Source organism: Kogia breviceps, chromosome 5 (assembly GCF_026419965.1).
Source record: "Kogia breviceps isolate mKogBre1 chromosome 5, mKogBre1 haplotype 1, whole genome shotgun sequence".
NCBI lineage: Eukaryota > Metazoa > Chordata > Mammalia > Artiodactyla > Physeteridae > Kogia > Kogia breviceps.
In genome coordinates this window covers 59,312,263-59,328,326 of record NC_081314.1, presented here as the reverse complement: position 1 = coordinate 59,328,326, position 16,064 = coordinate 59,312,263, and the positions used below count along the sequence as shown (strand labels likewise).

General features: G+C 33.4%; 1 protein-coding gene across 1 annotated transcript in view; it reads right to left on the bottom strand.

Annotated features, from left to right (window-relative positions):
• Positions 1–16,064, bottom strand: part of NAALADL2 (N-acetylated alpha-linked acidic dipeptidase like 2) — a 1,506,494-nt gene that overhangs the window by 205,912 nt on the left and 1,284,518 nt on the right. The gene's annotated exons all lie outside the window — the stretch shown is intronic.

Below are 16,064 nucleotides of genomic sequence, written 5' to 3'. Positions count from 1 at the left end.
GTTTTTAAGGAAGTAATTAGGTTAAATGAGGTCATAAGCTTGGGGTCCGGATTAGATGGATTAGTGTCCTTACAAGAAAAGACACCAAACCACCAACAAAATGAAAAAACAACCTACTGAATGGGAGAAAATATTTGCAAATCATTTTTCTGATAAAGGGATAATATCCAAAATATACGAAGAACTCATATATCTCAATAGCAAAAAGACCAAATAATCTTCAAATAAGACATATAGATGGCCAAAAGGTATATGAAAAAGTGCTAAACAATACCAATCATCAGGGAAATGCAAATCAAACCCACAATTAGATGTCACATCACATCTGTTAGAATGGCTATTATCAAAAAGACAAAAAGTAACAAATGTTGGTGAGGATGTGGACAAAAGAAAACCCTTGTGCATTTTTGGTAAGAATATAAATTAGTGCAGCTACTATGGAAAACAGTATGGAGGTTCCTCAAAAAATTAAAATTAGAACTACCATATAATCCAGCAATTCCAGTTCTGGTTATTTATCCAAAGGAAAAAAACTCACTAATTTGAAAAGATAATGCACCCCCAAGTTCTTTGCAGCATTATTTATAATAGCCAAGACATGGAAACAACCTAGATCTCCATCAATGGATGAACAGATAAAGAAGATGTGATATGTATATATAATGGAGAATTATTTGACCATAAAAAGAAGGAAACCTTGCCATTTGTAACACCATAAATGGACCTCAAGGGCATCATGCTAAATGAAATAAGTCAGGAAAAAAAAAAAAAAGCCATATGAGCTCATTTATATGCGGAATCTCAAAAAACAAACACATACACATGCGAAATGAGTCCATGGATACAGGGAGCAGATTGGTGGTAGCTTGAGGCAGGTGTGGGGGTGGACAAATTGGGTGAAGGAAGTCAGAAGGTACACATTCCTAGTTATAAAATGAATAAATCATGGGAATGTAATGTACAGCATGATGACTTACAGTTAACAGCATTGTATTGCGTACTTGAAAGTAGCTAGGAGAGTGGATTTTGAAAAAAAAAATGTAACTATGTATGGTGATGGGTGTTAACTGGACTTATTGTGGTAATCATTTAACAACATTAAAATATCAAATAACAAGTATCCAACCATTATATTGTACATCTGAAACTAATAAAATGTTATGTCAATTATAACTTAATTAAAAAAAGAAATTAAAAGAGAGAGACAGCAGAAAGCTTACTTCCTTTTTTTCTCAACGTGCATGTACTGAGGAAAGACCATATGAGCACACAGTGAGAAGGGAAAATCTATTCCAAGAAGGAAAGTTCTTGCTGACACCTTGATCTTCCACTTCCCAGCCTCCAAAACTGTGAGAAAATATCTGTTGTTTAAGCCACCCAGTCTGTGGTATTTTTGTTATTGCCACCCGAGCAGACTAATACATATACCAAGAATTATTCATGGCCACTAAAGGGATAGTTGAGAGCTTGGCAGGTATCTGAGTTTCAGGAAAGAATCATTCTTCACTGAAGGGCTCTGAAACAGCCAGTGGAGGTTTGGAGTCTGGAAATTCTTCAAAAATATGAGTAACTAGACTATATCATATGTTTTCTTTGTTATGTTTCTTTCATAGATCTGTCTTAAGTATAAAGAATTGCAAGCAATTTTGGATTGAAGAGATGACGGTACTGAGGTTGAAGGACAGAATATAGTGAGTTAAAAGACTATAAAATAAATTGCTGATGCCATAACCACAGTTGTGGTCCATCTGTAGATTTTCTTTTTTTTTTTTTTTATAGAAATTATCTTGTTTTCACAGGCATCCAACTCACTAATTATATGCAAAAAATAAGAATCAAACTTCTGCCAAAAGACGTAGCTCTGTATCCAACAGCAACTCACTTTGGCAGGACAGATGTATTCACTAGCTTTAAAAACACTTAATATTTTTTTTATTCTTGAATTAAATACTTGTAACTAGTCTCCAAAAAGGACAACTGAAGATATGAAAAGAGAAGACAAGTAACCCTAGGCAAAATATTTTATTCTTATTATTAGAAAAATAAAGCTGAACCTCATTATTTTAGGAGTTGGAATTTATAAAGAGAAAAAAGAATACTTTTATTTAAGCTGCACAGTTTTCATGAAATACAATAAGACTTAGTAATGATGTTTTTGAAATAAAAAGTGTTTGGATCTAAGAAAAGTTCTCTGGAGTACATATGGATTGGACTAGATATCCAAGAGTAGAATTACAAGAATCAGTTGAAGTGAATATTTTGTTTGGAAGCATTTTCTGGCAAAGTATAAAAGTCTAAAATGTATGTGACATTGGCATATATTCAAAAGTAAATTATTCTTTATAATTCATAATGATTAAAGCAGAGAAGAAAGTAAGGAAAAGAAAATTATCTGAATTTTACAATTCTTCATTTGAATTGTTGCCAAAAAAACGTACTATGGTTCCAAACTCTCATTTAGCTGTTTATTTTAAATATGAGTAATACCTAGTTTTAAAAAATAGTTTTTACATATTGGGCACACTCATACCATGAACTTTTTTACATACATTATCTAATTTATTTATGTCATAGATCCTCCCTAAGGATCCTATTATGTCTGCATATTTTTGCTCATTTTTTACAAGGGCAAACGATGAGGAAAAAAAAGGGAAAAGAGAAAACCAGGAGAAATCGTCACCATTCTCTAGTCATAACACAATGGATGTGGAATGAAGATAAAATGGAGCCTGTTATAAATGTTGGTAATTCTTCTGCCCCACTCCACCCCCACCATGCTTTAATTATGCTGTCTCTGAGAAAAGTACCTAAAGCAAATATGTTACACCTCCAGTCATGTGAACTGGGATATGACAATCCAGCATGAGAAAGACAAAATGGAAAGACAGAACATGACTTTAGTACTCACCACTTTCTGCTGAACTTTATTACAAAGCTCTGCTTGAGGGTACACTGGATCTAGACCAAATCAACAATGTAAAGTAATTGCTTTGTCTATGATTGCTCTAAGGGAAATCCATAGTCAATAAATAACAGAGCACTAAGAAGTGCAAGAAATGAGAGCTGCTGCCTAGAGACATTTTTTTTTGCAATGATGCCACAGTAACTGTCAAAGAAGTCCTCTGTGGACAGTAATATAAGTGCTGTTAAGGCTCATCTCACTCAGACACTTCTTACATTTATACAGGTCTCCAGGTTCAAAGCCCTTCACAAACATTACCTGGAACCATTGTGCTTCCCGGTGACCTGTGCTTCCTTCTAAAGCTTAAGTAGTAAACATATCAACCAAAAGTTGCCTATTAGATTTTAATCCTCACAAACAATTCATGGTTATATTTTCCAGTCCTCTTTCTAAGAGAATCTTTTGAAAATTGCAACATGAAATTCAGAGATTCAAAGTGAATTCAATTACCACAAAGACAAAATAGTGGGAAAATAATCTGACTACAATAGTCATGGTCCAGAAAAAAGTTAAAGACATCTGTATCTAATGAAGAACTCCCAACTGAGAAACTAAATGAACTTATATCCCTGTCTTTTTGCATAAAGTTTATTTTTGAGAGCTTAAACAATACTGTAAAGAAGGGTATCTCCTTTCCCTTGTATTATACACGCCAGACTTATAGAAACAATTTTCAAGGTGAACATGCTATATCACATTTAATAATAACATATTTATGGGTCTGCCTTTTTGAATTTTCAGTAATTGGAATGTAAAATTCATATTTACATTCAAAATAACCTTAGGTATCAATTGCCTTAAAGAGCAAAACATATTAACATAAATTTTGAAGATTTTTAATGAATATTTTATAGAACTAAATACTGTGCATTTTAACTATGATGTAACATAAAATATATATGTAATGTAATAATTACAGCTTTTAAGGAGACTAGAAGTGGAGGAACATGTTTTTATTTTATATGGATATGTGTATGTGTTTATGTGTATAACTATATTTATGACCTTCTTCAGAAAATATTTCTTTAATAAGAGAATAGAATCACACATTATTGGCAATACAGGAAACCAAATTATTTCATATAAGATTAATCCATAGCTATGGATTAGAAGTTGATTACACTGTAAGAACTTTTCCATAGATAAAATTATAAATTATTTACTTTGAGCTATCTTTTGAAAAAAAATCTGTTCAAAGATACAGAAAACAATATTAGCATTTATTTATAGTGTCTTTTCACTGCAGAGTTCAAAAAGCCTTATTTTATATTAGCTCATTCAATCTAATAGAATTTTTATTGCTTTTTTTTCTAGAATAGAGAAAGTTCCTGAAAATCATTATGATAGAGGATCTCATTTTTATGTGTTTATAAGACATCTGAGATTATGTATAATAATAATAGATCTTAACACCAGTGTATAGACTGAATTGCGAAGGAGAGCCTTATCCTTAAACTTCACACTAGTATTTCCCTGAATATGTTCCATGAAAAACTAGTTCCACTTTGGAAATACTAGTCTCAACAAAGTTAAACAGACATCTTTTTTTTTTTTTTTTTTTGCGGTACGCGGGCCTCTCACTGTTGTGGCCTCTCCCGTCGCGGAGCACAGGCTCCGGACGTGCAGGCTCAGCGGCCACGGCTCAGGGGCCCAGCCGCTCCGCGGCACGTGGGATCTTCCCGGACCGGGGCACGAACCCCCGTCCCCTGCATCGGCAGGCGGACTCTCAACCACTGCGCCACCAGGGAAGCCCAACAGACATCTTTATGTCACAGCTTTTCAAAGTCTCTAATTTAATAATATGTTTTATGATTATCTTAACAGTGCAGTTTATGATACGCAGCCTTTTCAAAAATTAATTGATTCTAGATTCACTTCATTTTTTCCCTCAGAGTCTGATGTGATTATTGTACTACTTTCCACTTTGAGAAATAAACTGTAGACTTTCACGATTGGAAATTTTAGAAGTAATTATGATAACATTGCCATGATTCACAAATTTCATTGTAAAAGAAAAAAGATAATGCTATAAGGAAAAAAACATAAGTAAAATGCTGTAATGTTGAAGTTGAGTTGGCTATATGATTTTTTAAATACATATTTTCTAGTTTTACCCATTTAAATTCTAAAAATAATATTACCCCATGAGCAGTGAGCACTTTAGTGACCAGGTAATGCACCCTACTACCATTCTCCACTAAAAAGAACCAGAAATCATTGGAAAAATGGGTCTTTCCAGATCTTGGGTGGGGAAGGTACAAAGTAAGTCTAGAAAATTTTGTGCAAAAAAGCAAGGAAGATGTCAAAGCTTAATGGGGTCATGTCAAAAAATTTTAGGCCAAATCTGGAAAGAGTTCCCTGTATCAAAGTTGTGAAAAGCTGAGCTTCTAATACAAATGATTTTAACTGTTGGAGATACATTGATTCTAAGATAACTGATTAATAATATAAAAACACTTAAAAGGGAGGAAACCAAAAACATTTATTATTACCATGTGAGGTAGCTATTAAACCAAGTTCATAAATATTTGTTATTAGAAAGAAGAATTAGGCATGTGACCTGCCTTTCCCCAAAAACTGTATTTCAGGATAGCCAAATAGTTTGACTTTACAGAAGAATGTCAACTAATAAAGGCAAAATAAATGATAAAATTAGAAAATCACCATTTTACAATTTTTAGTAAAACTAGTGACTTAGGCAGGAAATATCAATTATTATTAAAACTAGTAGGTAAAAGGTTAATGTATATAATCTGTGCTTATAACCACTATTTCTGCTTTTCCTCTGTCAAGACGCATAGTACTAAAGCCTTTCCCTGTCTCCTTTAAGTTAGACATAGCCATGTGATTTGCTTTAGCCAATGATAAATGAATAGCAGCAAGATGGGCAGAAATACTTAAGAACTACAGCATTCTTGTCAATTGCACTCTTTCTCGACCTTGGTGATTGTAAGGAGTGCAACTGACATGGAGATGTAATTCTGAGTTGTCATACAGTGAAAGTTGCAGGCTTTGAATAAATAAGAATTTTTTTTTTTTTGGTCACTTTAAGCCACTGAGATTTTGGAATTCATTGTTACTGCAGTGTAACCTAGTCTTTCAGGACTATTAAAATGGGGAACTGAACATTTGATTGTGCTAAAGTAACTTCACAGATATGATTTTCTGGTAACAAGGGAAAATATAACTGTATAATAGAGCAGATTATTACCTTCATTATCAGTGATCAATCTTGGAATTACTGTTGATGTGGCAACCAGGTAAAATATGTCTCTGATGGAATGCACTACAATGTATATATCATCTATGCTGCAATCTAGCCAAATGGGCTTAATATTAATGTATAATCAGGCCTTTAACTTCCAGTTTACAGGATACGAGAGGATAAAAGAATGTGCTAAATGACACTACAAATCCAGAAGATAAACTAATAATCTGTACATTCATCAGATCAGTGTTATTAAAAAAAAAAAAAAAAGGACAACTCTACATAAAGAGGCTTAATCCACTGCAATGTGTAGTCCCAAATTGAATCCAGGTTTAGACAAGCTAGCTGTAGAGTATATGGAAGATAATTAGGGATATTTGAATATGAAATAGATATTAGATAACATTGGAGGATTTTTAGTAATTCTGGTAGGCAAGACATTATTTTGAGTACTTGGGAACATGTCCTTGTATTTTAAACATTAATTCTGAAATATTTAGAAATGAAGTCACTTACTTTTATATATATCAACATATTAAAAATGTCTTTAAAATGTGTTAATATAAGTTTGACACTTGGTGACATAAGCATCATTTTAAAGATTCTGAACATAAAAAATATGAAATGAACTTAAGCAAAGTTAAAAAAGGCAAAAACAAAAAATTAAATAGTTAATTTATATGTGTTTATAATTACATGTAAATTAGTTTTAAGCTAGACTTCTAGTTAAAAGTTCTACAAATTTAACAAATATTTGTTACTTTATAGTGGATTCTCTTTCTCCACAACCTTCTTCTATTTTCTTCATTTAGTCTTTGTCAGACCATTGAACCAATTACTACTCAGAGGAGTCAGCTTTACTGTCTGATGCTGTTTACTGCCAAATGAAAATCGATAAAATCACCCATCATTGGTTGGTTTGGGAACACTGCTCGTACCATCTTGGGAACTTTCTCCCTTTTACCAATAATACGATGCATCACGAGGTGCTATTTATCAGCTGACTCCCATCCTTCAGTCTAATTCCCACCAACATTACTCTTGCTCTCTGGTTTCCAGTGACATAGCCTCTCTTCATTTCCTAGAATAAGCTGCACTCCCACTTTCCTCCAAGACTTTAGTCATATAGGTTTCTCTGCCAGAGTCTTTTTCTTTTCCCTATTTAACTAGGTAATTCTTACAGACACTTTAGGTCAAAAACTCAAAAATCACTTTTCTAGAAAAATTTTCCCAGGTATCCCAGACTAGGTCAGTACTTCCCATAGCCCTACTTATATTCTAATAGTACTGTATGCTTTCTCTCAGACTCTTAGTATAGTGTATATTTAGACCTATATTTTTATGATCTCTATCTCCCATAGACTCTCAGCATCATGAGGACAACAATCATTCCTTTTTTGTTTACTGCTGTATCCTTTCCAACTATCTTAGCATTGTTTTGTGTTTTATATTTAATAAAGATTTGTGTAATGGCTTTTAATAAAGATTTCTGTAATTTTTTTTTTTTTTTTTTTAGTTTTGGCATAAAAAGCATCATGATACAGTAAAACACTGAGCAAACACAGTTTCTTATTTCATTCATTGTTATATCTCTGGAAATATAGAGATGCTGAATCTGCATTTTTAAAAGAATGAATGGGATTGGAGCTTTGACCGAAACCTATTTCAGCTACATACTTGTTGCGATCTTGATCTTCACGTCTATGAGTTGCATAAATTCTATGGAATGAATTATTTAAAGGATGACTTTTAGTTCAGCACTAAAAATCTTTAAAACTAAGATATTCAATTATTTACCTTGCTATTGTCATTACTACATTTGATGCTAGTAATATAATAACCTTCTGAGAACAATCAACAATATTGGATCAGGCAATTATTTATTTGACAAGTATGTATTGCCTTTAATTCCAATTGATATCCCAGCAAAGCATTTGTATTTAGAATATAACAAGCTAATTTTCTACATTTATGTGGAAGAACAAAGGGCAAGAATAGTCAAGATATTCTTACAGAAGAATTAAGTAGGGACCATGAAATATAAGACAGAAATTCCTATTTTAAAGGCATAAGACTAAGACAGTATTGTGTTTGTAAGCAGATGGACAAATAGACTGTGGAATATAATTGAGAAATAAACTTATACAAATATTGAAACTTGATATATAAGAGTTTTATTTTATATCATTAGGGAAGATTGGAATTCTCAATAAATTAGGTAGAAAATGGAAATTGTGACCCTAACTATTGATAAATCACCACAATCATTATCATCATCATAGTAGATTAAATATCTAAATGTTAAACAAAAAATTATGAAGATTTATAAGGTAGCATAAGAATATTTTCTCAGGGTACAGAAGAATTTCTTAAGACCCTAAAAACACTAAACTTAAAGGAAGAGATTTCTAAACTAGAATACACTGAAACACAGAACTGTTCAACAAAAAGAACAAAAAGAGTGGAAATAAAAGTCAAAATCAAGGAGAAAATATTTGCAACAAATGTAACTGAAAACAAACTTATGGCCAAGATATATAAGTATCTCCTATGAATCAATAAAAAGACAAACAATACAAATTTAAAAAAGAACAAAAGGCAATGATTGTAACAAATACTTAGAAAACATACTTACAAACATCCAGACAACTGAAATTGCCAATATACATATGTAAAGGTGCTCAACTTCTTGGCAATCAGAGAAAGGAATACAATTTAAACAAAAGTTAAGCAACACTTACATATATCAGATTAGCAAAAATAAAGAAAAAAGCAAATTTGGTAGAGGACTCTATTAAAGAGCTTGGTCACACAAGACTTCAAGAACTGAGACAACCTGAGTCAACTTAGCTTAGCTATCAGCACTGAAAACTAAGGCCACCTGTTTCAACATAACTGTTCCAAGAGATCTTGCTTATGTAGACAAGGCTTTAAGCTAATAAACAACATTATTATTTGATTCAAGCACTTTCTGTGAACCAACATATGCAGACAAAGAGCTTGCTCCTATATGCAAACACCTCTGCTCTCTGGACAATTTGTTCTTCACTTAGGCAAACAGTTTATTTATCACATAATTTTCCCATCACTGTGTCCACCAATCAATCCTAAGCTATTGCTATGATTTTTCCCGTTAACAATTATTTCTTTGAATTAAAGCCTTCAGCTTAGAACTCAAGCCCACACACTCACATCTTCTATAAATATTTTCCCCAGGATACTCCCTCCTACTAAGATTCACTCAAGGTGGTGTCCTCCCTTTGTAAAATTAGTGTAATAAACTTTGCTTCATCAGTAGATTATTCTGGTAGTCTTTGGGGGATTTGGCAGTCAACTATTCTAACAAGTTAGCATTATCAAATAAAGGTAAAAATATTTATTCCCTATGTGCCAGTAATTCCATTACTGGGTGTATATGCTAGAGAAAATCATACAAGAAGACATGCACAAAAATGTTCTTAATAGCTGTTGGAAACAACCCAAATTCCCATCAACAGTAGAGCACTACATAAACAAATTTGGTGTATTTATGCAACGGAAAGTTTTACAGTAATGAAAATAAACTACTGTGCCACCTATGAATGTAAATGATGAACAGGGAAATCAGCCTCTCTTCATTATCAATCAAAATTTCTGTTACTATTCTAAAACTTAAAACCCAGGTAATACATATCTTTCACGCTTATTCCTCAAAATCAAACACATCTTTGTTCTTCTGAAATAATATTGAAACTCTTCTCTTTTTGGATACGTATATGGATTTCCTACCAAAGATGTACATTGCCTGGTTTGTTCTTCTCTTACTTTCAAAATATATTTGAATCCCTTCTCATATGTATATCTGATGTCCCATATTGTTACTGTCTCTGCCTTCAAATCATATACTTGAATCACTTTTCAAATGCACATTAGCAGCCATGTGACATTGTTTACTTTTTAAAATTGAAGTATAGTTGATTTAAAATATTATAAGTTACAGGTGTACAATATAATGATTCAAACAATTTAAAGGTTTTACTCCAGATATCGGCTTACTTTTGAGTAGAGCTGCTCTCCATTATGATGATTGGCAAAATGGTTCCCATAAATGTTGACGGTGGCGGCTACCTTAGATACATTTATGTACAAAAGAAGACGTGAAAAACCGGTTTGAGATGCTGATATGCCTGGTGGTCTATTTCCTTTATTTCTATTTGCCTGTAGGTCTTGAGTAACCAGTAAAAGCATTATGTCAAATTCTGTGGTTTTATGCCCACAATAGTAAATCTCATAGAGCAAAGAATCAAATCACAAAAGCATATTTTGTAATTCTGCCTTTAGAAATGTTTTAAAATGGGTAAATGTAAACAATATATTGTTAAAGGATGCATATAGAGGAGGTGAAACTGTAAAGAAGTATAATCAAAGGATTCTCAAAAAAACACATGCATAATGGTTCAAGTGAACCACTCTCCTAGAAAGATTGAAAAGGGACACCTAGGAAGGGACTGGCATTATTCTATTTCTTAACCATGATGGCTGGTGGTTATGCGGAGGTTTACTTTTTGATCATCCTCTAAGATGTACATATGATGAATACTCTCTTTTGTGCATATATTTTACAATGAAAAAATAAAAATTAAATTTTGTTTCATTTCATTCTAATGGCATGTATTGGTAACCAGTAATCTGGCATTCGCAAAAAAGAAGTGTATTAATGCTTAACTTGGACTTATTGTGAGAATAATGTATATTTTTATATTTTCTCAAGCAACTTAATTTACAATAATTTTTAATCTACAAAATAGCTGTAAGTAGAGAGTTTTAGCTTGGGAGGAGAGTGCTTATGTCAGGTGTGGAATCAGAATGTATATCTGTATACTTTGAGAAATAAAAATGAACCTGGTAAGGAAGTGACCTGTTACCTTTGTCCATCTTTCACATGAAATATCACTAAGTCACTGTTGGTGTGGATGGGAAGACTTGTACAGAGAGAAAGTAATCACATTGCTTTAGTTTATTCCCCTGCTATGCTGCAAATTGCTTTTTAGTCATTCATTCAACAAATAATTAAACAGACCTGGAGATAAAGCAGGAAACAAAACAAACCTAGTCCCTGCCCCTAGGGAACTACATTCTAATGGAGGGAAGACAAAAAATTATAATGGTTAAACTAGGGAGGGAAGGAAAAAGAGAAAGGAAAAAAGAATTGTAAGTCAGACAAAGAAAGGGCTTTGAAGAAAAAGCTGGGTGAGAAGATAGGGATGAGGGAGGGTGCTCTTTTATATAGTACTTGGGAAAGACCTCAGAGACAAAGCAACATTTAAATGGAGATCTGAAGGAAGCATACGAGTGAGCCACATCGATATTCAAGAGGAGAGTCTTCTAGACAAAGGTAGCCCTGAAGAAGGCACACGCCTGCTATGTTTGAAGAATAGTAAAGAGTCCTGTGGAGCTGCGGCAGAACTAGGAGAGGAAGTCAGAAAAGTCTTGGGTTTAAATTTTTGACCAATGAGGGTTACATGCTTTCCCCACACTTTCATATGACTTTTCTGTCAGTGGCATGGAAAAGAAAACAGTTGCCTATTAAAATGGCTAACTGGATGCACCTATGTGTTGGCTCTCTCTCTGTTCCTGCTTAAGTGTCTTTTAATGCACTGGCAAAGCTCCTTACACATCCCTTATCATAACACTAATTAAATCATATTGTAATGTTTTTCTGGTTGTCTATATTTCCCATTAGATTTTAAATTCTGTGATAACAAAAAACATATATTATATATATATACACACAAACACACATCTTATTGAACATCGCATTATCATTAGAGCAAAATATGCATACACACTTACTCAACACTGAATGCATGAGAGGAGGAATCTATTCTTCAAATGAATTATAGGTAAGATATTGAATACTATTATGAATAGAGAAACAGTTTCTATTTGTTGTATCTATTTAAGAAGAAAGCACTGAAAAGTTAAATGATGATGCTTTCTGGAAATTTGAATCAACCATGTGTGGTCTAGTCACATCTCATCAAGTTACTCAGTCTCTCTGACACTCAGATTTCTTCCCTGTACAATGAGAATAATATTTACGGTAGAGTGAATGAAGAAAAGAATGAGAAGCATATCTACTCCATAAGCTTATTATGCGAATAAAATGAGAATACATGTATAATGAACAAATAAGTCTTATTCTCATTTGAAGTTTTAACATGAGAGGGATAAAGCAACACTGAATGGTTGCATTGCTTCACAATTAAGAGTGCTGATAAATTAATATAATTAGCATTTTCTCTCATCCTTATATCGCTTTTCCACATAATTTGCAGTCTGTCACTTTTTAAATAATAACAATCATTTTTTATTGTGCATCTATGGGTAATCTACATGAAAAATGATTCCTACTAGTTGACTGAAAGAAGAAATGTCACCTAGAGAGGTTCAATACAGCCCGTAATTTTTCAAAAACCTATAACTTTCTTTCCTTGTTTTAAAGTGCCTTTATTATTTCCCCAAGTCATCTGACATAAAAATGACATTTTTTTCTATTCTGAAATAACTCTGCTTTCTAAGATTCTCATCAGTCTCTTGTTCATACATTTATTTGGTTCCATGTTCGCAGTCCTTTAGTGTAGTCATTCTGGCATATCCATCTGCCTTCATACCCTCCTCCCACTGGATTATCACTAGTTTGGATTAGCCAAAATTATCAATCAAAGCAGATATGATGAACCATAATTACTTGGTCTTCCTTAGTCTCATTCTTCCAAAGCAGGAGTTTTTAAACATACACTGTGAGCCTCAGAAAATGTTCATATTCAAGATCTTAAATGGAGAGGACTTAAAAATACCCAAGAAGTGAATTATTTTTAAAAAAAAAAGATAAATTATGCATGGAGAAAACAATTCAGTTTATCAACAACAAAAAATGGTCTCCATTCTTTCCGTGTTTAAAAAAATAGATCACTTTTAAGAGTAGTACTTTTGCAAAAACTCATGTGAGCAAAAGCCAGTTTGAAGACTTAAGTCAGTTTGAACAGGTGAAGGAGTCTACAGGCCCAAGCGTTTGAGAGAGAAGCTCCATGCAGGGCTTAATTCTCTTACTTAACTGTGACCCCCAACTCCCAGTGCATTAGTGCAGACATGATGCTTTATGATATAGCTGAAATAGGGGGTAGAGTACCTGCTAATAAATAGATCTTCAGAGAAAAAGAGATTCTGGTTATTTAATCAAACCGTCAACAAGTCACTAATATGACTGATAAGTGAAAGCCACTAGGTTAGATGTTATGGTACATTCAAAAATGGGCCAGAAGGGATAAATTGCACTTTAGAAATTGTAAACTATTAGAGAAAATAAGATACATTCACAAACAACTGTAACTCACTACAAAGCTGCCTATATGTTAGAGATTGACATGGTGAGTATTTTATCATATTTTCAGTTAGGGGGTTTGTTTTGATGAACTCCTTAGAAAAATAACTGAATGCCACATATATGCCTAGGTTCTCATCCTTGTTAAATTTCTCCAAATAATATACTTTTATTAATCTGTTTAGGTTTCTTGAAAATAGTTACATAATTTATTGTAAAGTAAAATATTTTGAATGTAATTATAAAAGTAGCTATATACAAAACTCATGCACTTGGGTCTCTAAGAGAACTTAGAGAATCTCTATCTCTGTAATTCATGTTGCCAATTGAGAGAATACAGCCATCTCATGGCAACACGTAAAACTTTAGACACAAGGTCCTGAGGCACAGTGACCACATTTTCAAAAACAACTTGGAGCCAAACAACTTGATTTTATAATTAACTCACCGAAATCAGGAAAATCTCCCGAAAGTAGCAGCTTGATTGTCCCTAGGAGGGCTCTGAAGTATATGAATAAAATAAATGTGAACCATTTCATTAAGAGTATCTAGGGCTTCCCTGGTGGCGCAGTGGTTGAGAATCCGCCTGCCGATGCAGGGGATACGGGTTCGTGCCCCGGTACGGGAGGATCCCACATGCCGCGGAGCGGCTGGGCCCGTGAGCCATGGCCGCTGAGCCTGCGCGTCCGGAGCCTGTGCCCCGCAACGGGAGAGGCCACAACAGTGAGAGGCCCGCGTACCACAAAAAAAAAAGAAAAAAAAAAAAAAAAAAAAAAAAAAGTATCTAAATCTTTTAACTGGCTCTTTGCTGAGGAAGTAAGCGGGGTAAGAAAAGGTGAAAAGAAATCACAAATTCCATCTTTCCTTTTCATTGCTCTGGGAATTAGTTACTTGGATCATATAAATGTCTTTATAGCATATAAATTGGGTGGCACTTAGTTGTGATTAATATTTTGTTAATAAATTTCTTGTACTTAGATCAAAGTTATCATTATTTGAGATAATAATGAAACTTACACTAATTATACAAATGCTTTGTTCATTCATGTATTTTACAAACTTTTTTTTTACATTTGCCATGTGTTCTGAAGTTGTCTAATACACTTTACCATCTTCTCAATGTCACTGTTTACTCCAATGTCCCACATTTCTCTTATACTCTTCCTCCATCCTTTACATATTAAACTTGTTGTTAATACAATCTAAACAAATGACAATTAATGTAATATCTCCATAGGCTCTTAAATATGCATCTCTAATATTTCAATCCCTAAGTCTATAAAATTCATTGTTACTAATATTTTAAGCACTTAATAAAAAATGTATATTTAACTGCTAAACAGAATGTCAGTATCTTTGCTTTGGCCAAAAATGACAAGGATAAATTTTAGGCTTTACAGAGACTCTTGTAAACTATTGCTAAAACAGGAATTCTACAGTTTTATTCGGTAGGCTAATCACTGATAGCCATGCCTTATATCAAATACAAACACCTCTTAGACTGAGACATGAGAAATCAAATCGGGAAATGAATAAATGCCAACAGCCAAAATGAACAACCCTTAGAGTGTACAGTATCTCAATATCTGTATGCTTATTTTATTTCATTGGCAATCTGGAGTATTTGCTGAAATCTGGATCAATGTTGAAATGGAGAAAGAGTGATAACTGTAAATGAATTAATTACCACTTGTTTAGTAAACATGAAGTTCTTGGGTCAGCAATAAAATGAAACACAGAAATACCCTACTATACACAGAGGCATAAATTCAGATGTTTCTAACATTGACAAGAATATCATCCCTTAAGGGGTAGGAAGGGACTCTATTCCTGGAAAAGAAGGTATACATACATACATATATTGATATAATTCAATGCTTTCCAAGAAATAATACGGAGAGCAACTAGCACTGAAAGACCGTATCGTTGATCAGCTAATACCACACTGTGTGTATGTGCGCGCACATGCACGCGTGAGGGGATCTTTTATTATCGTCACCCATGGGGTCAGTGGGTACTGTCCCCAGGACATTTAAGTATCATGATCAAAGTTCATTATAACAGACTCCAATAGACTGCTCAGAGTCTTCTGGTTTGTTGTGTTATATTAAATATTTTTTTAGTAAGTGGTTATTGCCTGAGGATTTTAATTGTTTTTATTATACAGAGGCTTTGTTTCAACAGTACTTTCTGGAAGGCCATTTGACCTGCCTACTACCTAGAGATAATCCGTTATCCATTGATTATTCTGCCCTTTGCCTCTGTACTTCTACAGCCCTTTGAGAATATTATCTGAGAATGGTATGAAAAGACAAAGACTCTCTCGTTCAAAGTGAGAAAAAATGCAGAAATCAACATTCAAATTCACTTCCTACTTATGAATAGATCTCTGAAATAAGAAGGACTTGTATTAAGAGCATACAAAATTCAGTTATCACCAAAAAAATTACTTTATGAGGCTACTGCTTCTTGAATTCGAAATAAAAACTTCCTGAAGTAGGTTGACTGTCTTTAAAAGACTGTCATATTAT